At 42.3% G+C, this 25,649-nt stretch overlaps 1 long non-coding RNA gene and 1 pseudogene across 1 annotated transcript; both read left to right on the plus strand.

Moving 5' to 3' along the window:
* The window catches only part of LOC140491826 (E3 ubiquitin/ISG15 ligase TRIM25-like), a 137,035-nt pseudogene that overhangs the window by 32,524 nt on the left and 78,862 nt on the right, over positions 1-25,649 (plus strand).
* On the plus strand, positions 101-24,192 carry LOC140492206 (uncharacterized). Its single transcript, XR_011963516.1, has 3 exons — positions 101-197; positions 20,277-20,473; positions 22,238-24,192. It is a non-coding gene; the product is annotated as an uncharacterized lncRNA (long non-coding RNA).

The following is a 25,649-nucleotide window of genomic DNA, read 5'->3' on the forward strand; positions in this document are numbered from 1 at the left end:
AGTCAGCCCAGTGCTGCTTCCCCGGGACCGGCACGAACGGCTCTGCAACTGATCGCTCTCCATCCAGCAGAGGTTGCTCAAGACAAACAAACAGCACCGACTTACATCTGCCATTGGAGTGTGAGTTCAGATTGGGAGCTTAAAGAAACAGCACGCAGCAACGAGAGACAAACGATGTTAAATAGAAAGACACGGCGGTAAATAGATATCTCATTACTTGTTCATCGAGGAAAGCAGAGTTAAGTGAGTTGATGTTAATCCGAGATTTACTGTACACTCAGTGCAAACACTGCAGTGAGACACAGTCTCAAGTTGGTGTAATCGTCACACAAACCCCTGATACGTTCTCCCAGACAGAATGAAGAGATTTCACCAGCACAATACATCCCACAGTCCCAGCTGTAATCGAAAATAATACAGGCTGGAGGCTGGAAGAAGACGGCAGGCCAGGCAGTATCCGGAGGTGGACAAGTAGACGTTTCAGGACTGGAGGCTGAAATGGAAACATACTGTTGACGGGACTGTATCGTGGGCATTATCCCTACTGTTACTGTCCCATCTGAATGCAGCTTGATTAGAACCTCCATCATTAAGGGTTTTGTTAAGAGATGAGTCTGTTTTTACTACTGAGAAATAAACTCCTTGTTTTGGCTTTTCAGTGCTGAATCTAAAAGGTGATAAATTGCCAAATGAAAATGGCTGTTGTTCCTTACTGAGCTTTAGTCAAACAATGACAGACCTGAGGATATAGAAGCCAGATTGGGACAAGGATTCAGAATTGTAACAAGACAAGCTCGGGGTCTGACCAGTTGAGTGAATACAATCCCACTAAAGCAACAAACCAGTCCTGCATTTGTTTTCCCCATTATTGACCAGAGAATATTGTGAACAGTTGTTACAGTTTACTAATTTAGAAGATGTCCAAATAAATCATTGTTTCCGCTGGCTGGAAGTTTTAGATTCTTGGACAGTTGAATGGAAGGAGGTGAAACAGCAGATATTGCATCCCCTGAAGGAGTCAGGGGAGCAAGGCTGGGTTGAGTGTAGCAAAAGAGTGAACCAAGGTGTCCCAGAAGGAATGGGCTTTTCCACATAGACTTTGCAGTATACACACTGCAGAAAGGTCAGGACAGGATAGAAAAGCTGCAAGCATTTTCATTCCCAGCCCAGACTAGTGAAGGGAGAGTAGGTGAACATGCAAACATTGGAAGATTCTTGCAAGGCCAGAGATGTGAATGTTTGTTTTAGTTCATTCATGCAATGTGGATGTTGTTGACTGCGCCAGCATTTTTCATCTGTCCCTGGTTATCTTTGAGAAGGTGGGAGTGAGCTGCCTTCTTGAACTGCAACAGTCCAGGTGCTGTAGGTTGACCCATACTGGCATTTGAGAGCCAGGATATTGAACCGGTGACACTAAAAGAACAGCAATATTTTTCCAAGTCAGCATAATGAGTGGCTTAAAGGGAAACTTGAAGGTGATTTGTTCCCATGTATGTGCTGCCCTTATAGATGGATTGTGGATTTGGAAGGTGCTGTCTAAGGATTTTAGTAAATTTCTGCAGTGCATTTTAAGATAGTACATACTGCTGCTACTGAGTGTTGGTGATGGAGGGAGTGGATGATTGTGGATGTGGTGCCAATTAAGGTGGCTGCTTTGTCCTGGATGGCGTCAGGCTTAAGTGTTGTTTGGAGCTGCATTCATCCATGCAATTGGCTAATATCCCATCACACTCCTGACTTGTGCCTTGTATATAGTGGGCAAGCTTTGGGGAGTCAGGAGGTGCTTTCCTTGCTGTAGTATTTCTTGCCTCTGACTTATCCTTGCATCCACTGTTTATGTGGCAAATCCAGTTCAGTTTCTGGTCAATGGTAACCACAAGGATATTGATGGTGGAGGATTTTGTGATGTAACTACGTTGACTATCAAAGGGTGGTGGTCGGACTGTCTCTTGTTGGAAATGGTGTGAATGTTACTTGCTACTTCTCAGCCCAAGCCTGGATATTTTCTAGATCTTGTTGCATTTGAACATGGACTGCTTCAATATCTAAGGAGTTGTGAGTGGTGCTGAACATTGTGCAATCATTGGTGAATATTCCCATTTCTGACCTTATGGTGGAGGGAAAGTCATTGATGAAGCAGCTGAAGATGGTTGGCCCTAGGACTCTATCCTGAGCAACCCCTGCAGAGATGTCCTGGAGCAGAGATGACTGACCTCCAACAATCACAACCACCTTCCCCTGTGCCTGGTATGATGACAACCAGCAGAGAGTTTCCCCCAGATTTCCATTGACTCTAGTTTTGCTAGAGCTGCTGATGCCATTCGTCAGTCAAATGCAGCCTTGGTGTCAAATGCTGTCACTCTTACCTCATCTCCGGGATTCAGCTCATTTGTCTATTTTTGAACAAGACTTTAATGAGGTCAGGAACTGAGTGGCCCTGGCTGAACCCAAATTGGGTGTTTGTGAGCAGGTTTGGGTGGCAGAGTGGCTCAGTGGTTAGCACTGCTGTCTCACAGTGCCAGGGTCCTGGGTTCGATTCTAGCCTCGAGCAACTGTCTGTGTGGAGTTTGCACACTCAGCACCTCTGGCTGAAAGGGACTGTGAATGCTTCAGCTTTGTCTTTTGCACTTGTGTGTTTGGCTGTTGCATCATTCAGGAGAGGATAGTTGCGGAAACCCCTTCTCCAGTGAGTTGTTTAATTATCCACCACCATTCACGACCGGATGTGGCAGGATTGTAAATCTTTTGCTTCTGAGATCACTTACCTTTGTCTGTCAGTTGTTGCTTATGCTGTTTGGCATGCAAGTAATCCTGATTGGTAGCTTCACCAGATTGAAACCTAATTTTTAGGTTTGCCTGGTGCTGCTCCTGGCATGCCCTCCTGCACTCTTCATTGAACCAGGGTTGCTCCCCTGATTTGATGGTAATGATGAAGTGGGGGATATGCCAGTCCATAAGGTTGCAGATTGTGCAGGAGTACAATTCTGCTATTGATAGTCAACTGTGCCTCCTGGATGAGATGTCTAGTCTTGAGTTGCGAGATCTGTTCCAAGTCTGTCCCATTTAGTCCGGTGATTGTGCTGCACAACATAACAAAGGATATTCTCAGCGTGAAGACAGGACTGTGCAGCAATCACTCTTACTAATGATGTTTGGACAGAAGTAGCTATGGCTGGCAGATTGGTAAAGATGAGGTAAAGACTGTTTCTCCCTCTTCTTGGTCCCATCATCATCTGCAGCATGCCCAGTTTAGCAGCAATATCCTTTAGGAACTGACCAGCTCAATCAGTAATGATGCTTCTCAGCCTCTCTGTGATGTACATGTAAGTCCCCCTACCAGAGTACATTCTTGACCCTGCCACCCTCAGTGCTTCAACATGGAGATTACTGATTCTTTAACTATGGGGGTGGGGAGAACTGTATCTAGTTATCAGCGGGAGGATTTCTTGTTCGTGTTTGAACAGATTCCATGAGATTTCATAGGGTCAAGTTTGCAGATGACAAAAAATGGTGGGAAGTCTACAGAGTGATATGGAATTGGGCAAAACCTTACTGAGTTTAATGTGGAGAAAATGCCGGGTTTTGCGCTTTAGCAGGAAGAATAGAGGCACTCAATGTTACTTAAATGGAAACAAACGACAGACAGCAGAAAGCTATAGAAAAGAGTGATTTGGGAATCCTCATCCATGAATCACATAGTTAGTATCCAAGTTCAGCAGGTTTTCAGGTAGGCAAATGGAATATTGGTGTTTATTTCAAAGGATATAGAGGACAAAAGTAGGGAGATTTTGCTAAGACTATTCAAGGCGCGAGTCTGATCATAGCTGCAAAACTGAACAGTTTTGGTCTTAATCTGAGGAAACATGTACTTGAATTGCAGGCAATCCAGAGAAAGTTCATTAAGCTGATAATAGGTATGGAGGGAGTGGCTTATGAGAAGAGGTTGTGTATTTTGGGCTTATTCTTATTGGAGTTTAATAGCATGAGCAAAGACTTTATTGCAGCATACAAGGTTCTTAAGAAATTTGACAGGGTAGATGAGGAAAGGTTGTCTTCCCCTTGTGGAATAGTCTAGGACCAGAGGGCATAATCTCAGGGGTCACCTTAAGATAGATGAGGAATTTCTTCTCTTGGAGAGTACTGAATCTGCAGAATTCTTTACCTCAGAGGATTGTTGAGGCAAGGTCATTAAGTGTATACAAGGTCGAGATAATGGGTTACATATAAATTTACAGTCAGTGTGATCCCCATTAAAGATTCAGAACCCATCTTTGGGTAGCTCTGTTCTTCCATGTAGTCCTGTCAACAGCTGAAAAATATTTCCCGGGTTAGGGATTATCCCAGCGGAACTGTCTGGGGAAGGAATTACATCTGATGGGTCAGTGAAAGCTGACTGTTAACAAACACATAGTAATTGGGAATTGTGTCAGTGCAAAGTCCAGCCTCCTCCACGTCAATCAAGAATGGGTTATAGTTTCCTATCTTGTTTTCCTACATTACGACAGTGATTACATTTCAAAAAATAGAAATGAAGTGAGAACTTCAAGTGCATTGAGAAGTCCCGAGGAAGCAAGAGCGCTATGAAAATGCAAGTTTTTTTTTAATATTTACTTTTCAAACATACTGACAGGTTCTGGGTCTGAGACTCAAACCAGTAGAAAGAGAGAGGGAGAGAGTAGGGGCAGGAACCTGGAACTCAATTCCATGAATTAGAAATATCAAACAAGATAGAAAAATTAAAGAAAATGTTAATTGCAAAACAAAGTATTAGCAGAAAAATGAGAATTATATAAAAGTTATAATCATGAATCAGAGGGTTGTCTGCAAGTACAAAGAGTGATTAGGAAGGCAAATGGAATTTTGTCCTTCATTACTAAAGGGATTGAGTTTAAAAGCAGGGAGGTTATGTTGCAGCTGTACAGGGTGCTGGTGAGGCCACATCTGGAGTACTGTGTGCAGTTTTGGTCTCCTTACTTGAGAAAGGATGTACTGGGACTAGAGAGGGTGTAGAGGACATTCACTAGGTTGATTCTGGAGTTGAAAGGGTTGGCTTATGAGGTGAGACTGAAGGAACTGCTCAGCTAAAGTTCAGGGATATTCCCTCCTGTCTGAGCACAAGTAACCCATTCCATTAGATTGGAGAAAAGCTGTGCATTCTTATTTTGAGGCTCTGATTTTTGAGTATTATGTCTGAGCAGTATTTTTCCCATCCATTCTGCTTCTTCTGGAGTTGTTGAGATATATTGGATAGGTTTAGGGTGATCACTGGAACATCTGGGTCTGTGAGTCTCTCTAACTCTGGAATGAAAAAGGAGAGAATGGTTTGATCAGTGGGACATTTCAGATCAGAAACCCAAAGGGGAATTAGTGATCAGTGCAGCAACCTGCCCCCCCCCCCCCCAACCCACCCATAGTGCTTGTACTGACACCCGCAGCAACCAATCCTGAAAAAGTAAGAATCCTGGAACTTACACTCTCTCTATATTCACACTGTGCTCTACGCGAGTAGTGGAATCCCAGTTTGCTGTCAATTCAGATCAGTTTGTGATTTTTCAAATCTAGCTGTGTTCAGTCTCATTCCATTGTCCTGAAGCCTCATCTTTCCATTGTTCAGAAACATGACCATCTCGAGGGTCTCCAGTGTACACTCACCTGGCTTACTACAGGAGCACACTCACTACAGTCATGTAGTGAAAGAGAGGAGAAGGAACAGCCTCCCAGAGACCCATGATCCCAGATTCCATCACAAATGTCTCCATGTTCACCAACTGATGAGAGGGAGAGGATTATGCGTTAAAACATCAGGTTGGAACAGCCTGACCTCAACTTCATGCCAGAATGTTCCCTCGGCCTCACACAGTCCCAGTTGCTTTTGCAGTCTAGGGGTTCCAAGTTCCGACTTCCCTCCCTGAGTGACAAGAACAGCCCATTGGTCCTTGACTGTGTGCTCACTTTGCTTCTGTGTGCTGGCCTGACCATCAATCATTTGCTGTCGGGGAAAGACTGAGAAGAAGATTATTTAATGAGGCTCTGCTGATAAATCAAAGAGGCTTCCATGTCTCCAGCCTTCCTGGATCTTCCCATATTAGTGGGCTCTACCACAACCTCACCACATCCCTAGTGTATCCCAAAACACTCAAATCACTGAGTAAGTTTACTACTGTCACATTTTTGTGTTTAGATAGAATGTACAAATCACAACACATTTTATTCTCATTCTGACATTAGGACATACTCCTCCTCATCTCTCCGTGGGCTGGTTGATAGTGCAAGTCAATCGCACAGCACTTATTGTCCCACTGCAATAGAGTTGTCACTGAGACACATGGAGTCTTTTGGAAGACTTGGCTAGAGACATCTCCAGCTCTTAGTCTGTAGTCTTGTTGTTTATGTGTTTCAGTGTGGACTATGTCAAATGTATTACTCTTATCAACCCTTCTTGTTACTTACTCAAACAAACTTAGTCATGTTCGTCATACATGACTTTCCTTTAACAAATCCATGCTGACCATCTTTGATTAATCTGTCTTTTTATGTATGGTCCTGTCCCTCAGACTTTAATCCAGTAAATTTTCTATCACTTAACTGGCCTGACACTACTTCATCCATTGCTTTCTCCCATTTAAACAATGACACAATATTAGCTGGCAGAGAGCAGGGCAGGCTGCACCATTGAGGATGTTCAAAGCGAGTTAGACAAATTGTTGACTCAGAAGGGAGTCATGGGTTAGGAAAATAATCAGGAAGTGGAGTTGAAGACACAATCAGATCAGCCATGCTTTCTTTGAATGGCGGAGCAGGAATCAGGGGCTAAATGGCTTCCTGCTCTGACAGTATTAGGACGTCCAAGCCTGTAGTGAGAGGAGATGGACAGTGATGGTTAGAGCCTCCAGTATTTCTTCTCCCTAATGACCAAGGGTGCATTTGTCTGGGGCACAGATATATCCTTAAATCCCCTTAATACTCCTTTTCTCCCCATGTTTCCATAAAATAATTTCAAAGTATTCATTAAGAACAGGCACAATATCTTCCACACACAAGTTATCCTTATGGTTCCTCTTAGGCCCTACTGATTCTTTAGTTACCATCTTGTTCTATATGAAAAATATTTGGGTTTTTTTCTTTATTTTACGTGCTTTTTGTTCATATTCTCTCTTTGCTTTGGTGAACAGAATTATGAAGACTTTCAATCCCTCAGTAGAAGAGATCCCTCCTGATCTCTATCTGAAATGGCAAACTTTTATTTTCAAACTGTCCCAAATTCCATATTCCACATCATAAACACCCTCTCAGAATCCACCCTTGCAAGCCACTCAGAATATGATATGTTCCAAAAAGGTCACCTCTGATTCTTCTAAACTCCAATATATACCGACTCAAACTGCTGTTTCACCATATGACAACCTCTTGATCCAAGGAATCAACCAGACTAGCTTTAAGTTGTTTCCAATGCAAGTGTATCTCTTCTTAAAAATGGAGACCAAAACTATATATGGTACTCTAATGTCACCAATACCTTGGAGATATAGCACGGTTTCCTAACATTTATATTTCACCCCCTTTACAATAAAGTCCCAAGCTCTATTAGCTTTCTGATATACTTGCTATACCTGAATTCTATGTTTTTCTTTTCTGCTTCCTGTATGAGTACCCTCAGCTCCCTGGAATTCTCAGGCCTCAAATTGAAGCGGTCACTGCTGAGGAATGCAGGAGAACTTGGATGCTGCATTGGGTAAATCTGTAAATAATCAATAAATCAGGAAGCCAAATGGATTGATGGGGCCACAAGGGATGTCTTCACTCACCATGATGCTAGTTCCTGCTGAATTGCTGCAGGGAGGCCACCCCAAATAGAGAAATGCAAATGGAAAAATGGCACACTAATTGGAATAGATGGCCTTTCTGGTCTTGGTTCAATATGGGGAAAATGCCCCAGTGGTGGGACTGTGTTGGGGAGCCATCTCAGCAGAGTTCCAAGATTAAACTGTCTTCCTCCCTCTCTACCACCTGGTGGTAAGTAAAAGCCTGGTCATTGTGCCTCCTTCAAAACATGCTTCCCCATCCTATCTTTGTGTTGTCCACATATTTTCCTACAATCCACTTGGTGCCTCAATCCAAGTCTTTAATATAGCTTGTAACCAGTTGAAATCCAAACCCTGAACATTGTGGCATGCCAGTTGTTAGAAATTGCCAACCACAAATAATCCATTAACTGGCTCTATCAATTCTAATATACAAAACCATCAACACCATAATCTCTGATCATAATCAGTAACAAAGTTATCAAATGTCTTTTGAAAATTCAAATACTGACTTACCTTTCTCTGCCCTCATTGCAACATGCTCAAACTTCAAAAATAAAGTTATCTTTCTCATTTGTATAAGGCGTTGGGGGAGCACTACCTGACAAACTGAACCATTTTGGTGTCCATTCTCAAAGAAGAATGTACAGAAGAAGAGGAGGTACAATGAAGACTCATTAGATGTATTCCTGAAATGGTTTGACTGTGCCATGAAGGGAGATTGAGTAGAATGGTCATAAACCCTTTTCAATTAAGAATAAAGGAAAGAATGAAAGTTTCTAAGATTCTGTAGGGTTTTCAGGAAAGCTGCTGATTTGTAATTTCCTATGGCTGGATAGTCTACAATGTATCACGGTGTTAGCATCAGGGATTGGCCATTTAATAGTGAAATGAAGAAAAATGTCTTGCTCAGAGGGTCCCATACAAATTAGGAGAAGTAGATCAGTCAGTCGCTTGAACCCATTCTGTCATTCTATAACATCATGACTGATCTGAGTGTCGTCTCAAATCCACATTTTCACCTATTCCTGATAGATTATTCATCCCCTTGCTTTTCCACTACATTTCAAAAAGAGATTTCTAAGGACTCACAACCCATTGAGAAATAATCTTGCTTAATCTCTGTTTTAAAATTAATTTTCCCACAGGAGGGAGAACTTCCTGTCAATACCACTCAGGAGCTCAGATGTTGCAATCGAGTCACCTCTTACTCTTCAAAACTCCAGAGCACACAAACCCAGCCTGTCCAAACTTTCCTCATCGGACAACTCCCTCATTTTAGTAACTTTGGTAAACTTCCCTGAACTGTCTCCAACCCTTAAATAAGGTGACCAGTACTTTGCACAATACTCCAAATCCAGTTTGGTTAATGTCCTGTATAACTGAAACATAACCTCTCTACTTTTGCATTCAATTCTCCTAATAATAAATGATAACATTCCAAAAGTTTTCCTGACTACTTGCTGTACCTGACTATTAAGCTTGTTTGATTCATCAATGGAGACAGCCAGATCCCTCAACACCTCAGAGCTCTGTTATCTGTCACCATTTACATAATATCTGAATGATATTTTTCATTCATCCAGCCAAAGTGGGCAGTTCTATGTTTTGCCACATTATATTCCATTTGCCAACTCTGCCAATTCACTTAACCCAGTCGTAATATTTTGTAGCCTCCTGATGTTGTCCTCAAAACTTACTTCCTTTTTTAATATTATCAGCACATTTGGTAACCATGCATCTGTCATTTATAGACATTGTTAACTGTTGACGTCTCAGCATTGATACCTGTGATACATAACTGATAAGACCCATTCACATCTACTCTCTGCTTTTTGTTAGCCAGTCTCTCTTGTATACTAGCCCTTACACCCCATGAGCTTTTACTTTCCATAACAATGTTTGACATGGCATCTTATCAAACACTTTCTGAAAATCTAACTGCAGTACATGCACTGGTTCTCCTTTATTGACAGCATGTTTGCCTCTGCAAAAAAACACTCGTAAATCGATCAAACACAATTTCCCTTTCACACAAACATGTCGATTCTGCCTGATTACCTGAACTAATCCAACCGCCCTCCTATGATATATTAAATAAGAGCTTTAACATTTTCCCAATGACAGATGTGAAGCTAACCAACCTATAGTTTCCTGCTTCAAATTTCCCTCCCTTTTAAATAAAGGAGTTATATTTGCTATCTTCCCATATAAAAAGATAATTCCTATATCAAAAGAGTTACTTTAAAACATTAACTATAAATAATAACATTTATATTAACATTAAGATATTAATATCTCATCACTTTATTAATACCTGAGGATGAAGTCTATTAGAATCTGGTCACTTTTCAGCCTACAGATCCAGTGATTTACTCAGATTCACCCACCCTTTCCTGAGTTATTGCTGCTTCTGAAATGTTTCTTGTATCCTTTATTGTAAAGACTGATGCAAAATACCTATTCAATTCCTATGCCATTTCCTTATTCTCCATTTTTAATTCCACAGTCTGACTTTCTATAGGACTGATGTTCACTTCATTAATTCTTTTTAGTGCATATTTATAAAAATTCTTATCATCTGTTTTTATATTTCTGGTTAGCTTTCTCTTGAATTGTATTTTTTCACTCATTTATATTTTGGTCATTCTTTGCTGTTTTTTCTATTCTAAGCTGTCACCTGTCTTTGTATAATTATATAAATTTACTTTTAGTTTGATTATCTAATTTCTAATTAACTACCAGATAGTGGTTCTCTCTGTTGGAATTTTTCTTAAACATTGACTCACTATTGCCTGATCCTTTAACCCAATTTGTCAATCACTTTTGCCAGCTCCACTTTTGTGACTTGATAATTGCCCTTTTTAAATTTGTTTTTAAAAATAGTCTGAAACCTACTCATCTCTTGCTCAAACTGGATGTAAGATGCAACTAAATTAATACTGCAACTATCTAGGGGCACCTTCACAATGAAGATATTAATTAATCTGATCTCATTGCACAATACCCGGTCTAGTATAGTTTGCTTTTTGGTCAGCTCCAGAGCATGCTATTCTAAGAAATTATTCTAAAATCATTCTGTAAACATCTCCTCTCGGCTACCTTTGCCATCTGACTTTTCTGATCATTATGCAGATTAAATTTCCTTTGATTATCAACATGCCTTTCTGACGAGCTTACATTATTTCTTCAATTATGCTCCAAATTTTGAGGTGGTTATTGTTTGGAAACCTGTACACCACTCCCAAAGTGATTTCTGAACTTAAGTCATCCTTTTCTATTGTGCCAGTACCATCATTAACTGATAAAATTATCTTTCACACTTTTCCCATTTTCCTGTCATTCCTAAATGGTACGTATATGGAATGAGCTGTCAGAGGATGTGGTGGAGGCTGGTACAATTGCAACATTTAAGAGGCATTTTGATGGGTATATGAATAGGAAGGGTTTGGAGGGATATGGGCTGGGTGCTGGCAGGTGGGACTAGATTGGGTTGGGATATCTGATCAGCATGGACGGGTTGGACCGAAAGGTCTGTTTCTTAAAGGGTGCAGGACCAACATACTGCAGTCAAGTCTTTAATGGCTACTAGATCATATTTATCCTTTTTTTTGCACCCTCAGTTCATCTGCTACATGCATTTAGATACAGAGCCTTTAATATTGTCATTTTACTACCTACTTAAATTCTAGTTTTGTCTATTTATTTGCTCTTAATTTGTACTCTCGATCCCTTCCTATCACTGTCAGTTTATCATTTTCCAGATTGACACCTTTCCCTTTAGCCTTGACTCTACTCATTGATTTATCACATGTTCCCAAACTTGATCTCTTGCCCCCAATACTTAGTTTAAAATCCTCTCTATTTGGCTGGTGATACAGTTGGCAGAAATACCAGCCCCAACATGGTTGAGGTGGAAACCATCAATTGGTACAGATCCCATTTTCCTCAGTACTGTTGCTAGTGCCCCACAAACCAGAACACTTTTCTCTATGAATCGTACAAAGGTCTTCGTAGAAACTTTGCAGAAACGCCTTCTTTGCCCTCCCTATATCATCCTACAGGACCATGACTAGTACAAGTTCCTTTCCAGTACTGAGCAATTGTCCCAAGCTTTGGCAGTGGACAGGGAACACAGCCAGCTGGATGCTTGCTGTCTGCAGCAGATTCAGTATTAATCCTCAATATACTGTTGTGGGGAAAATCACCAACCTTGGAGTCAGAGACAGGGTTCAATGACAGTTTATTGTACAAGGAAATACTGGAGCTCCAGGAAAAGGAAGACTCAAACAGCACAGTGGTCAGCTGTGAGTCTTCTCTCAACCCAGAGCACATGTCAAGATACTTTTATACATTTTGTAATATAATAGGTCAGTGATTAAGTTATTGTCTTTGTAACATAGTTTGTTTATTGTAAACATTGCAGAATCATTGATTAGTTTCAGTGCAGTCAATGTCAGTGCCAGTGCAGCCTTTGTTAATTTCAGTGTGGTCATTATCAGTTTCAGCGCAGACGTTGTCAATTTCAGCATCTGCATGGAAGTCCATTGCTGTAGTAATCAGCGCTAATCGCTCTTCCTCAGAAGGACAATTACTGTAGCCCTGGCTATTAGCACTTTGAATTGAGTCCATATCCAACAGTTAGCATTTCTATCAAAGGTGTTGGCTGGACCCAGACACTTCGGCAGACAGTATACGCTTCTCATGTGCATTCTTTCCCCCACCCGCCTTAAATTAATCAACTAGGTTGTGAGTACATTGTGGTGGCATTCTGGTGGTCCCAGGCAATATCTGTGTTTGCTCTGCTGTCTCTCTCCATGTTGTGGTCCAACAGCCATCTTGTGTGTCAAGTGGCCAACTTATGGCTCAGCAGCAATCTTGTGGGTCCATGTGCTTAGTGTCACCCTGCCCTGTGCCATCTCCCACTTCACTCTCCCCTCTGTAGTCAAGGAGGTGACTTCGGAGATGTCCCGCAGACCACCCAATTTACATGTAGAGGTAGGTCATCTCTAGGAGCTCCTCCTCCTAAAGGGTAGCATGGAGTGCCAGTTTTGTTTGGGGCTGTTCTGTGGTGACATTCGCTGCTGGCACAGTACTTGTCATGATCGCCTTACAGTAGAGCTTTAAATACCCTAGGCCCATATAGAATACCATGAGTACAATGAGGAGAACTATCCCTTGTCAAGATTAGAGTGGCACTGGAAAAGCATAGCAAGTCAGGCAGCATCCAGGGAGCAGGAAAATCCGCGTTTCGGGCTGGAGTCCTTCATCAGGAATCTTGAGCCCAATCAGGAGCCCTTCATCCATTCCTGATGAAGGGCTCCTGCCCGAAACGTCGATTTTCCTGCTCCTCGGATGCTGCCTGATCTGCTGTGCTTTTCCAGCACCATTCTAATCTTGACTTTGATCTCCAGCATCTACAGTCCTTATTTTCACCTCGAACTATTCTGTGTGTCAAATAGGGTCCCCAAAACGTACCTATCAACCAATTTAACCAGCTGCCTATAATTGTGGCTCCCTGCCGAAAATATCCAGCTGATTTCAGATTTTCGTGTTGGCTTCTGTGATGTTATTAGAGTCATCAACACCATGGGTGATACAATTGTCACCAATAATTGTACAAACTCCTCCTTGCTGTTCTAATTGGTAATCCACCACCTAATGTGTCTGCTGTGTGTAGAGTCTGAGTTCAGCCAACTCTTTATTAATTGCTTCCAGAACTTTTGAGGTGTTATTGCTTAAGATAGGCCACATGCAAGGTAATTTCAGTTTTTAGCGATGTCACCCCTGCTGCCCCACCAAAGATAGAGATACCAAGAAACCATATCCCAATGATGACCCCCAAAGTGGTGGGGATCTGCTAGTCCACACAGAATTCCTGGCTGGTGGACCGAGTCACTAACCTTCTCCAGATATATCCTCCGCTGGGACATGATACAGTAAGGGGTGCAATTATCGCTACAGTGAACAGGTTTTGGAGGTGTGGGGTATCTGTCACATAAGTCCCCTTAAACAGAACCAAATCTCTTCATCATTCAGTAACATACAGTGTCCTGTCCTTCCAGCAGTCTGTCCACCAAGTCTCCCCTGATCCCCCGGGTGCTCCCCCCAGTGGTAAGTATCAAACGGGTCCATCCATGTGGCAGAGCTGACATGGATGCCATTGCACTGACCACCCATGAATTGTCTCCCCGCGGTCACATTCAAGCATGCCTGCTCGCTGTAGGTGAAGGTGAACTGCCCCTTGGTGACTGTACAGTGCTGATAACTGCACTGTGTCTGGACGCATGCATCATTTTTGGGAGCTAAGCCATAAACGCATCCCCATCCCTGTCCTGTGAAACAGAGTGGGTAATTACCGGGTTTTAAATGGGTCTTCCCTTCCCTAGGCTGGGGGACCCAGCCCCATGGGCTGGTGGTCTGGCCCAGCTGCACATATCTACCCTGGAGACCCTGTTTGTATTTTCCTATCTGCCCCTTACACTGCATTTCTGAGGTGTCTATTGTATACAGGTCACGCGGGGTCCACACTGGGGTGGCCACAAATAGGGATTTAACCGATCGAGCCAGTGGATAGCAGACAGTCCGGTTCCCTTCAAAGACTGACATGCTCCCAACACTTGCAACACTTAAACACAAGAAAATACATACAGGTATATACATTTTTGCAGTTAAATAAAATTATCAGTCAAAGTCTTTGTGTTCGTCAGGAAATGCAATCATGCTTCTGTGTGGTTTGTTCTGTTGTGTTGTCGGTACTCCCCCCCAGATGACTGTCTTGTCCGCCGTTCCTGTCTGTGCCTGGGGAATGGTCAATGACATGAGTCTTGGGTCCAGTGTTTCCATGTGCCTTTTCCTTTAGTATCTATGCAGCTCCAGGTGTACCCACTTATTACCATGTTGTATGTCCCATTCCATTTTGGGGCAACGCCTGGTTTGTCAGGCAGTGCTTGCACCAGGACGCGGCTTCCTGCTGCTGGAACCTCAAGGAAAAGCTGGAGTTCCACTGCCTTGCCCTGGTTTATCAATTACAGATTTCCACATCCCTTTTAATTGAGCGCTTATTGCTATCACATACTGCCGAATTTTGAGTTTTAGTGGACCTACATCGGTGCCACCTGTGATAATTGTCTCTGGCAATTGCATTGCTCGCCAGGTTGTTAATTCATATGGTGTTAGCCCGGTTGCCTGATTTGTGGTGTAACTGGCAGCACTTCAGCCCATATCCTGCCTGAGGTTTGCGTAGCCTTAACTAAAGTATTTTTTAAAGTATATTTTTATTGAAAAGTAGATTTTTTTAATATTACAAATACAAATCAATACAATTCAAGAAAGAACACAAAAATAGTTTTGAAAACCCAATCTGCCCTCATGTACAAATGTATAAATATACATAGAAAAATATATATTAAAAAAAACAACTAGCTATTTCACTAAATAAATAATAACCAACAACAAGCTAATACATAGTAATAACTCAACTCAGCCAAACAACGTTCGTAGTTCCTCCTCCCTGGGTATTGGACTCGCAAAGCAGAATCGTTACGGCTATATAAAAGCCCTCGTTAGTGTGGCAGACAAATCTGTGTCCAGGTATTCCAAAAAGGGCTGCCATGTCTTATAAACATTCTCAGTTTCGTGGTGTACCATACTTGTGAGAAAATCTAAGGGGATATGCTCCATAACAATCTTCTGCCAACCTGACAGGCCTGGGGGATTTTCGGATACTCAACCTACTAAGATATTCTTTCTTGCGCAGAAAGTGTGGATGTTGAAAAGTTTTTCTTATGCGCATCTACAGGGAACACACTGAGAAGAAGAGGAGAGGTCGGGTCCTACTCCACCCGCCACTGTGCTCCAGTATGTTTGAAGCCTACCAGAAACAATGGGTAAGAGTGCCCGTACCAACTTTGCACTTGGGGCATGTTGAAGATAGCCCTGGTTTAAATTTTGACAAATGGTCTGGAACCAAGTGGACCCTGTGGCGAATCTTCAACTGTAGCATGGGTCCTATTGCAAATTGATATCTTTCTTGCATTTTCCCAAATATCTCCCCATGCCTCTGAGGAGATCTTAATGCTTAGCTCTCTCTCCCACACCCTGCAGAGTCGATCGAACTCATCTGAGAGGGCACCCTCAAATAGATGATAGAAAGTGCACTTTTACCACTGAATACCCTTCTCTCTACGTTGGATTTGTAGGGATCAGTCTTTTGTCTTGTTTTTGAATAAAATCCCTAACTTGAAAAATATGAAAGAGGCCCCTGTTAAATAGCTTGTATTTCTGTGCTAACTGATCAAAGGACATCATAATGTCTCCATCAGATAAATCGCCCATGCAAGACACACCTCTAGCTGCCCATGTTTGAATCCTGAATCTATCACCCTGGTCAAAAATCTGGCATATCCACAATAGGTGAAAGCGAAGATGTTTTGCCAATATTGCTTTCCCTCTGCCGAATTGCCGTCTATGCTTTAACAGTATTCCCTTAACTATCCTCATTTTGTCCAAAAACAGGAAGCTATTAAGGGGGCGCCTTGCCTGGGTGGTTTTGATATCTAACCATATTGAACAAGGGTCCCCACCAGCCCAATTACTGACATTGGATAAAAGCAGGCTTAGTTGGTACCTTTTAATGTCTGGGAAATCCACACCCCCAATCTTTGAGGCAATTGCAGTTTAGCTAATAAGAGGCCGCTAATGATGCCAAATAAAGGAGCTGAATCAGCTCCTGAATGTTTGCTTATTGAAAATCAGGGGGAGTATCCGTATAGGATACATCAAACGGAAGAGAATATTCATCATAATAAGTGCTAACCAACCCAACCACGAGACCGGAAGCACCTCCCATCCTTGAAGGTCTTATTTGATTTTGTCAAATGATTGAATAAAATTCGCTTTGAACAACTGATCAAGAACTGGAGTGAATATGCCCAAATACACAAAACCCCCCTGTGACCACTTAAATGGGAATCGATATTCACCCTCAAGACCTAGCACCTTCCTAAGACTACCCACAGGCATAGCCTGTGATTTTGCAAGATTAATCTTGTACCCCAAAAAGGTGTCAAATACGCTGATGCATTGTATCAAGCAAGGCACAAAAACTGCTGGATTTGACAAACAAATAAGGACATCATTCACTTACAATGATTGACCCCCATCTGGAGCTGATATATTAGGATCACTATGAATGGCCTCTGCCAATGGTTCAATTACCAAGTAAAAAACAATGGTGAAAGGAGACAGCCCTGCCGGCTGCCCCTAAAAATGTTAAAATTGCTTGATCATACCCTGTTGGTGATGACCGCAGTGAGAGGGTCACTGTAGTGAACGTTTACCCATCTTATAAAGACTTCGCACAAGCCAAACCACTCCAGAGTATGAAAAAGGAAAGGCCTCTCAACTCAGTCAAATGCCTTCTCTGCATCTAGAGAAATCACCAATCTCTGTATTGACTGTTGTTGACATGCTTGGTTTACAGTAAGCACCCTCCTAACATTATTGGAAGATCTGCGGCACTTTATGAAGCCTGTCTGGTCCACGTTCACAATAGAAGGTAACACAGTCTCCAGCCTTAACGCAAGAGTCTTAGAGAGAATTTTAAAGTCAACATTTATGAGTGAAATGGGCCTGTACGAACCACAGTCCTCCGGGACCTTCCCTTTTTAAGAATAAGCAAAATATTGGCCTCTGTTAGAGATAGCAGGAAACAATCATGGCTATCTGAGTCATTGAACATGTTGAGCATCAGGCTTGACAATATGTTTATAAATTCCTTATCGATTTTGCTGGGAAATCCATCAGGTGCCTTGCCACTCTGAAGCTGCTTCACAGCATCCTGCTCCTCTTGCTGATAAGAGGGTATTGAGAAAGATAGTTGTTCGGGGGCTAAGCCCGGGACCTTCTGATCCTTGAACAAGGGCTCCATTTTGACCCTCCCCACCTCACAACCCTCAGGTTGGTTTAACTCAGAGTAAAATCTCTGGAATACCACATTAATCTTTTTGGAATCACGTTAGGTTCTCAGACCCTTCCCTAAATGCATTAATGGTTTGAGGGGCGCTCCTTTTCCTGGCAAGATACGCTAAGTATTTGCCTGGCCTGTCACCATGCTCGTATAACCTATGCTTTGCAAAAGTAAGCTCCTTCTTTGCTGCCTGCATGAGCACGGAATTCAATGCAGACTGCAGCACCATAATCCTCTGTAGCTCGACCAAGAAGGCCCTGTCAAAGTAAATGTTTCAACTGCCATCAACCATGCCTAGAGGAGACATTGCTGCTCACCCTTCTGCCACCTCCTACTGGCAAAGTAGGAAATCCCTGGCATAGGCTTTGGCAGTTTCCCAAAGGATGGACGGGCTACTAACCAAGCCTGAGTTAATGTCTAGGAATGCTCGAAATACCCTAGAGAAGTACTGCACAAACGTATTATCCTTGAGGATAAAAAGATCAATTCGCTAGTGTCTCGGACCCACTGTACCATCCTTCATCTTAACCAACAGGTACACTGGAGCATGATGGGAGATGGTAATATTACCAATCGTACAAGATGCCATCAAGTCCAGGGTTGCCAGAGGGGTTAGAAAAAAGTCAATCCTGGTCTGACATTTGCGTAGATTGGAAAAAAAGTAAAATCCCTGCCTGTTGGGTGGAGACGCCTCCAGACATCCACCAACCTTAACTCCGCACACAGATCCACTAATTGCTTAGTGTATCGGGGGGGGGGGGGCCTTTGGGAAACCTGTCTACTGTGGGATCCATGAGACAATTAAAGTCTCCCCCTATAGTGATGTGCCAGGACTCGAGACTGATCAGTTTAGAGAACACATCTACCTGACATTTGAGGGGATGGACCAGAAGGCAATAAACATTTAAAACACCATATTCTTCCTTGTTTATCATGGCTTTGAGAATTATAAACCTCCCATGTGTGTCTTTAACACATTCTAGTAACTTAAAAGGGAGATTCCTCCTTATCAATATAGCCACTCCCCTACTTCTGGTATTAAAAGATGAAAAGTAAACCCGATCAAAGCCATTCTGCTGTAGTTCCAAATGCTCCCTGTCATCCAAGTGTGTCTCCTGTTTCAAAGCAATATCCATCTTCTCCTTTCTAAGACTTTTTCCTCTTAATTGGTGAGTGACTCCCCTTGCTGTTCTAGGTACACCACTTAATCAAATCATTAGCCATAACCTTCTGCAGTTACAACTAAATTCCAGAGAGGAGGAACACAAACCATAAATCACTGAGCCTTAGTGTCACAAGATCCATCAAACATAAAAACCACATAAACTAAAACCAGTACAGTTAACAAACCTACAAAGCTATCAAAGATTATATACAACAAAAAACAAACCAACACATAAAGCGCCAATGGTGTTGAAAAGGGGAACTCCTCCCCGCTCCCCCACCACCACCCCCACCTTCCCGCTGCACAAAGGGGACAACCTCACATCCCAAAACCCAACTTCCCATCCAGCTGCTAATATAGCAGCCAGGGCATTTAAATACCTAAACCAGGTATAAACTGCCTGTAAGTAGGCATCTAGCCATCCCAATCATTTTCCCTCCTCCTAGTTAGAGCTGCACTGCAAACACAGGCAGAAAGGAAAGAAAATACACCATGAAATAACAATGTGAATAAAGAAATTTTGAAAAATACAGGGTAAGTACCACACAGATCCTTAACTTAGAAAATTGCAAGTACACATCTCAACTGCTGCCAAACATAGTTTAGACCAGATTATTACCGATAAAAAAGATAGGAAAAGAAACCCCTGACTGGACCTCCTCTGTTTTGAAGAAAAACAGATATATCCAATCAACACTGATATTTGTACATACTAAATTGTTCAGATTAAGTTAATTTATCCACAAAGTCTCTTGCCTTCTCCTACATGTCAAAGAGATGTACAGATCCATCTAAGGTGATACAAAGCACCACTGGATCCTCAGAGAGTACTGGATTCTGAGCTCCCTCAGTCTTCTTTTGACGTTATCATGGGATTTTCTCCTCTGGATCACCACTGCTGAGAAGTCCTGGAAGAACATGATCTTAGTGCCCTCATAAACTAGGGCCTTCGGATCCTTCCTTTCGATTCTGGATGTTTCCACGATTCTCTCCTTATTCTATAGTGGTGAAACCGCACCAAGATAGGACAAGGACGTTGGTTCAGAGCTGACCTCCACGCCATGACCCTCTCAATCTTCAAGCTTCTTATTCCAGTCTCCAAGTTAAGGTATTTCGGCAACCAGTCCTCAATAGATTCCACTGGCCGCTCACCTTCCTTACCCTCCAGCAGACCAATGATCCAAATATTTTTTCTACTGCTCCTGTTATCAAGGTCGTCAACTTGCTCAAGCAAATTACAGACCTGCTTCTCCAGGGCTTGGATCCTATCCTTGGAGGAACTGGTATCAACTTCCACCACTGCAACTTTGTGTTCTATCTCATCTGTTCTTTTCTCCAGGTCTCCCAGCTTCTGCAGCATGAGAGAGATCGGGGCCAGCTTCTCCTCTACCTGCATCCCCAACATCTCGCAAGATTTTGCGAGTTGCTTCACCAGGCCTGGTAAGAAGTAGAGTCTGAGGATCCTGCAGGCTGGACCACGGGACCAGCCTCGGACGCACCATCCTTCTTTGGCATCCCTGGACAGTGAAAACCAAGGTAGGTTGTTTTTTTTAACAGTTTTCTGGGACTCCACAACCTTTCCCAAGTCCCAGGATATCGTGATGGTCAGGGTAGGGTGGGCTAGGACTTCATCCTGCTTGTGATGCGGTGCGGAGCTCTGCAACACGATCTTCTAGATCACTGCCATCTTGGATCCCCCCAAACAGGCTATTTGAAGTGCTTATGAATTGTCACCAGAAACGTATAGACAGCGGTTCAGAAACATAAAGAAGGAACCAGGTCAGACTTAAGTTGAGTTTGAAAGAATTAAACGTAGTCATTTTCATAGATGGGTGCAGGCTTTAAATATAGATAATACCCATGAGGCTCTAAGAGAGATTATTCTGCCGGAGGAGTTTTAAAAACTCACTTCCAGAGGTGATAAGAATTCATGTGGAGGAACAGGATGTTCAGGAAGTGAGAAGAGCAGCAGAGTTAACCAATGAGTCCATGTTGTTGAATAAGACAAGCTTCCAGCCAGAATTTCATCCTGTTTTGGATAGAAGTTGGGAGAAGGGGAGATCCTACGAAACAAAGAGTAGAGAACATTGGTAAGAGTTTACCACAGGTTAAAAAAGAAGCCCAAAAGAAAAGGAGGTGAAGGGCCTCAAGTGTTTCCACTGTGTAAAGGGGGCACACATAAAGTCCCAGTGCTGGTTATTAAAGAAAGGCACTGTGGAAAAAGATGTGGAAAAAGAAGCTAAGCCAGTGGCATTAGTGAAAGTAGTAAAGGAGAGCCCAAGAAAAGCTGAGGAGCTGCAGGAGAGTGCACAGCCTTGGCAGGGGCTGGGGATGGAGTTAGTACTTGATCTCTATAAAGAGTTCACCGCTGTGGGGGTAAGGTTTACTCATAAAAAAAAGGGGAAGAAGGGCAAGAAGTTATAGTTTTCAGAGATACAGGATCTAACCAGTCTCTAACCAGAGATGAGTGAATTTGCACTCTTTCTGATCTGTTTCTTGAGAGTGTGGTAATTTGTGGGATAGATGGGCAGAAGTGTAGCGTTCCCCTATGTAAGATCAGGTTGGAGTGCCAACTCCACACTGGGGAAGTAACAGTGGGAATGATTGACAGAGCATCAGTTCCAGGAATCCAGTTTGTTCTTGGGAACAGTTTAGCAAGGTCCAAGTTGGGAGTGACACCCCTTGTTGTGGAGAAGCCCAAGACCAAGAAACCGAGGAGTTGAAACAGATATATCCTAGCATTTTCCCAGACTGTATACAACAATATCCCACTATTATAAGTCACAGCACAAAGCAAAAGCTAAAGAGAAAGATGAAGGAGTTGAGGTTCAGTTAGCAGATATCCTGTTTGATGTAATGGTGCAGGAAAAGCCTGACCAGGCAGAGGGTCAGACAGAAGTGTTTATTTCTGGAAGGCTAATGGACTTGCAACAGGAAGACGAGTTGACGCATACTCTGAAAAGGAGGCAGAGGATATTCCTGTGGGTTATTATCATAGAGAGAAAGCACTGGAGAAACAGGTGTTAGTTACTGCCCCGCAGAGTGAGGAATCAAATCCAAATTTTGAGGATAATGATGAGCCTCAAAATATGTTAAAAAATGAAGAAGTCCTTGAGGAGTGAGATATGTTAGTAAACTACCTTTCTCAGGAGCAAAGAACGTAGTTGAAAGATTTATTACTGCAATATGAGGACATATGTAGGAATCGTACAGGGAGGACTAATGCTGTTTTACGTGAAGAGAATGTAGGGAATGATGTTCTGATAAAACAACACCCAAATTGGCTTAATCCTTTCAAAGCCAGACAGGTCCACAAGGAGGTGGAGGCCATGTTCAATGAAAATACCATCGAACCGAGCCAGAGCGAGTGGAGTTCACCAATTGTGTTAGTTCCAAAACCTGATGGGACTCAACGATTTTATGTGGATTATCGGAAAGTCAACACCATAACAAAATTGGACTCATATCCAATACCGAGACTGGAGGACTGTATTGAGAAAATTGGACAAGCCAGTTACATAGCCAAGTTGGACTTAATGTGTGGTTATTGCCAGGTACCTTTATCAGAGATGGCGAAAAAAATTTCTGCGTTTGTAACTCCAAATGGACTATATCAGCTTAAAGCGCTTTGGAATGACAAACACACCCATCACATTCCAAAGATTCATGTACAGAGTTGTGGCTGGGTTAACAAACTGTGCAGTCTATTTGGACGATGTAGTGATCTTTAGTAAGTCCTGGAAAGATCACATGGTAAATTTGGCAGAGCTCTTTGAATGACTAAGAGAAGCAAAACTGCTATAATATTAAAGAAAACAGAATTCGTGAAAGCAGAGGTGACGTTCTTGAGACATAACATCGTCATGGAAGGTCGACCCCACGGAATGCAAAGAAGAAGGCCATCGAGGAATTTCCACCACGAACCTCGAAGATGGAGGTGCTTCAGTTTTTGGGACTAAGCAGATTCTATCAGAAGTTTCTTCCAAACTTCAGCAGCATTAACAGACTTACTGAAGAAGAACACAAAATTTCAGTGGTCAGAACAATGCCAGGTGGCATTTGATCATTTCAAAGCAATATTAACCACCACACCAGTTTTGGCTACACCAAACTTTTCAAAACCCTTCAGGGTTGCCATCGATGCTCGTGACATAGGAGTTAGAGCTGTGCTGCTGCAGAAAGATGACAATGGGATTGAACTGCCTGTTGGTTACTTTTCAAAGAAACCCAACGTCCACCTGAGAAAATACTCCACAATAAAAATGAACTATTGAGTTTGGTACTGGCCTTACAACATTTAAATGTGTGCGTCATGAACAATGTGTCGGAGACGGTTGTGCACACGGATCACAATCCTCTTATATTCTTGGAGCACTTTAAAGACAAGAATATGAGACTATTTCATTGGTGGCTATGTTACAGACTTTTAATTTACAAATTGTACATGTTGCGGATCATAAGAATGTAACCGCAGATGCATTATCACAGATTTAACTGATAAAGTTCAGATGAGGTTGGTCTCTATCCAATGGTATCTATATGGGAAGTAGTGAAGATGGACTTTGATTAAAGTTATATGTATGTCATGGTAATGTGGTTAAGGAATAGAAAAAAAATGAAGCCATCTTTTCATTATGATGATTCACTTTTTCTTAAGGGGGAGGTGTTATGAAATTGTAGACGTGTACTGTACCTTTAAGGGAGCTGAAACTTCTGGCTGGCACAGATTGCGCTGAAAAATGATAAAACGTAACATTTGGTTGTGAACAAATAGCTGGAGCTGCTTTGCCGTGGTACACAAAAGTTCAAATTTGGTCAATCAGTTTAAATTATGCCCCAGCTCCCAAACTTCAATTGAATTTGAATTTTACTGTTTTGAATGACAATAAAAACCAATGAGCCAGTCCGATGTTTTGGCGTATATAAAAATCAGGTATTTTTAACAGCTGGAGAGAACAGCAAAGTGCAACCAAGCACCAACACACTGCCAGCAGAATAGCTCTCTGAAAAGTATCTGTCCATAAGACAGTTGTGCAGCAGAAGACCGAAGACGACCTAGAGGAATCTACAGAGAAAGATCCTCATCGGAAGATGACAACTGGTTTTGAAAATTGATTTGCAGTAACTTTAAGAGGGAATTTATCAGACCAGTATTGTAGAGTGGGAGGTAAAACTAGGTTTCAGAAAAGGAGTTGTAAATAGTTGTTTAATGTTCTCTTTTGGACTTAAAAAATAAAATTGTTATTTTTTTTAAATAGTGATATTTAGGATAGTTCTTTGCCACTCAAAATTTAACAGATTACGGCACAATGTGAGCTTTTCTGAGTGTCTGTTTTAAATTAGCAGAAGAGTTTACCCTGTGCCGTAACAAGTCTGTCCCCAGCGACAGGGTAAGGTTCCATATCAGCAGCAGTTACTATATGACAGACAGGAACTTACCTGGAAAGGAACTGCTTCGAGTTCTGTGAATAAAAAGAGAAGATCAAATCAGTCAACAAACAAACCGACACCTACTGAAACAGTGGCATTGGGATAAAGTGGAAAGAGGTCAATGTGGAACAGCAGTTGGGGCCAGTCCCATCTATAAAGAACAATCCCACGTTTCACTGCACTCCATCCTGGGATATGCTAACACTCAAGGGCAGGACTGAGGGGCCACCAACACTTCGAGAGCAGGACTGAGGGGTGAACAAATACTCTGAGGGCAGTACTGAGGTTACAACTCCAATGTTTTGTTCCATCAGCCATCTTCAAATAGCTTAACCTCATCACAGCCTCACAGACAACCCCAGTTGCCCAGTCCATGCTGCATTTATATTTCAGTACTTGTGCTTTATGGTTAGTTATTATAAAGATGTAGCAGAATTCAAATCTAACCTCAATGAGAATTTAGGGAGTAATTCATGAAACAAAAAGAATGATTCTTTTAAAAATTAGCTGGAACACCATCAAGTTCTTTCACTCTTTAATCTATATCATGGTCTTTTGTGCTTTGCCCAAGGGTTCATCGTCATTGTCATAAAATCAGAGAATACAGCACAGAAAAACACCCTTCGGCCCCTCAAATCTGCACCAGTCAAAACCAATGTCTGTTGATACTCATGAGCCATTTCCTTGGCAGATTTTGCCAGTGGTAGTTTTCCATTGCCATCCTCTTTTAGAGGGAGGATGATGAAGCAGATACTGCATCCAGTTTACCTCAGTCAGAACAGGAACCAAACCCATTGTTACTCTTATTCTGAGCAACACACTAGCTACCAAGCCATCTGAGCCAACTTGTCTTTTCTACACCATTACACCCTCCATATAGATATTTTCTAATCAACCTGGGAGTTGAACCCATGTCCCTGGTTTAGAGGTAGAGACATTATCACTGTTGTACAAGCCTTGGGCTAAATGTTGTCTGCCAAACAGGTGTGGGAAGAAACATGAACAAAGGAGCTTAATATGATTAGACTCCCTACAGTGTGGAAACAAGCCCTTCAGCCCAACAAGTCCACACTGACCCTCCAAAGACCCATTCCCCTACCCAATATTTACCTCTGACGTGGCAATTTAGCATGGCCAATTCACCTGACATGCACATCTTTTGGATTGTGGGAGGAAACCAGAGCACCCCAAGGAAACCCACACAGACACGGGAGAATGTGCAAACTCCACACAGACAGTCGCCTAAGGTGGGGGGAATCGAACCCGAGTCCCTGGCGGTGAG

The sequence above is a fragment of the Chiloscyllium punctatum genome, chromosome 20 (assembly GCF_047496795.1).
Source record: "Chiloscyllium punctatum isolate Juve2018m chromosome 20, sChiPun1.3, whole genome shotgun sequence".
Taxonomy (NCBI): domain Eukaryota; kingdom Metazoa; phylum Chordata; class Chondrichthyes; order Orectolobiformes; family Hemiscylliidae; genus Chiloscyllium; species Chiloscyllium punctatum.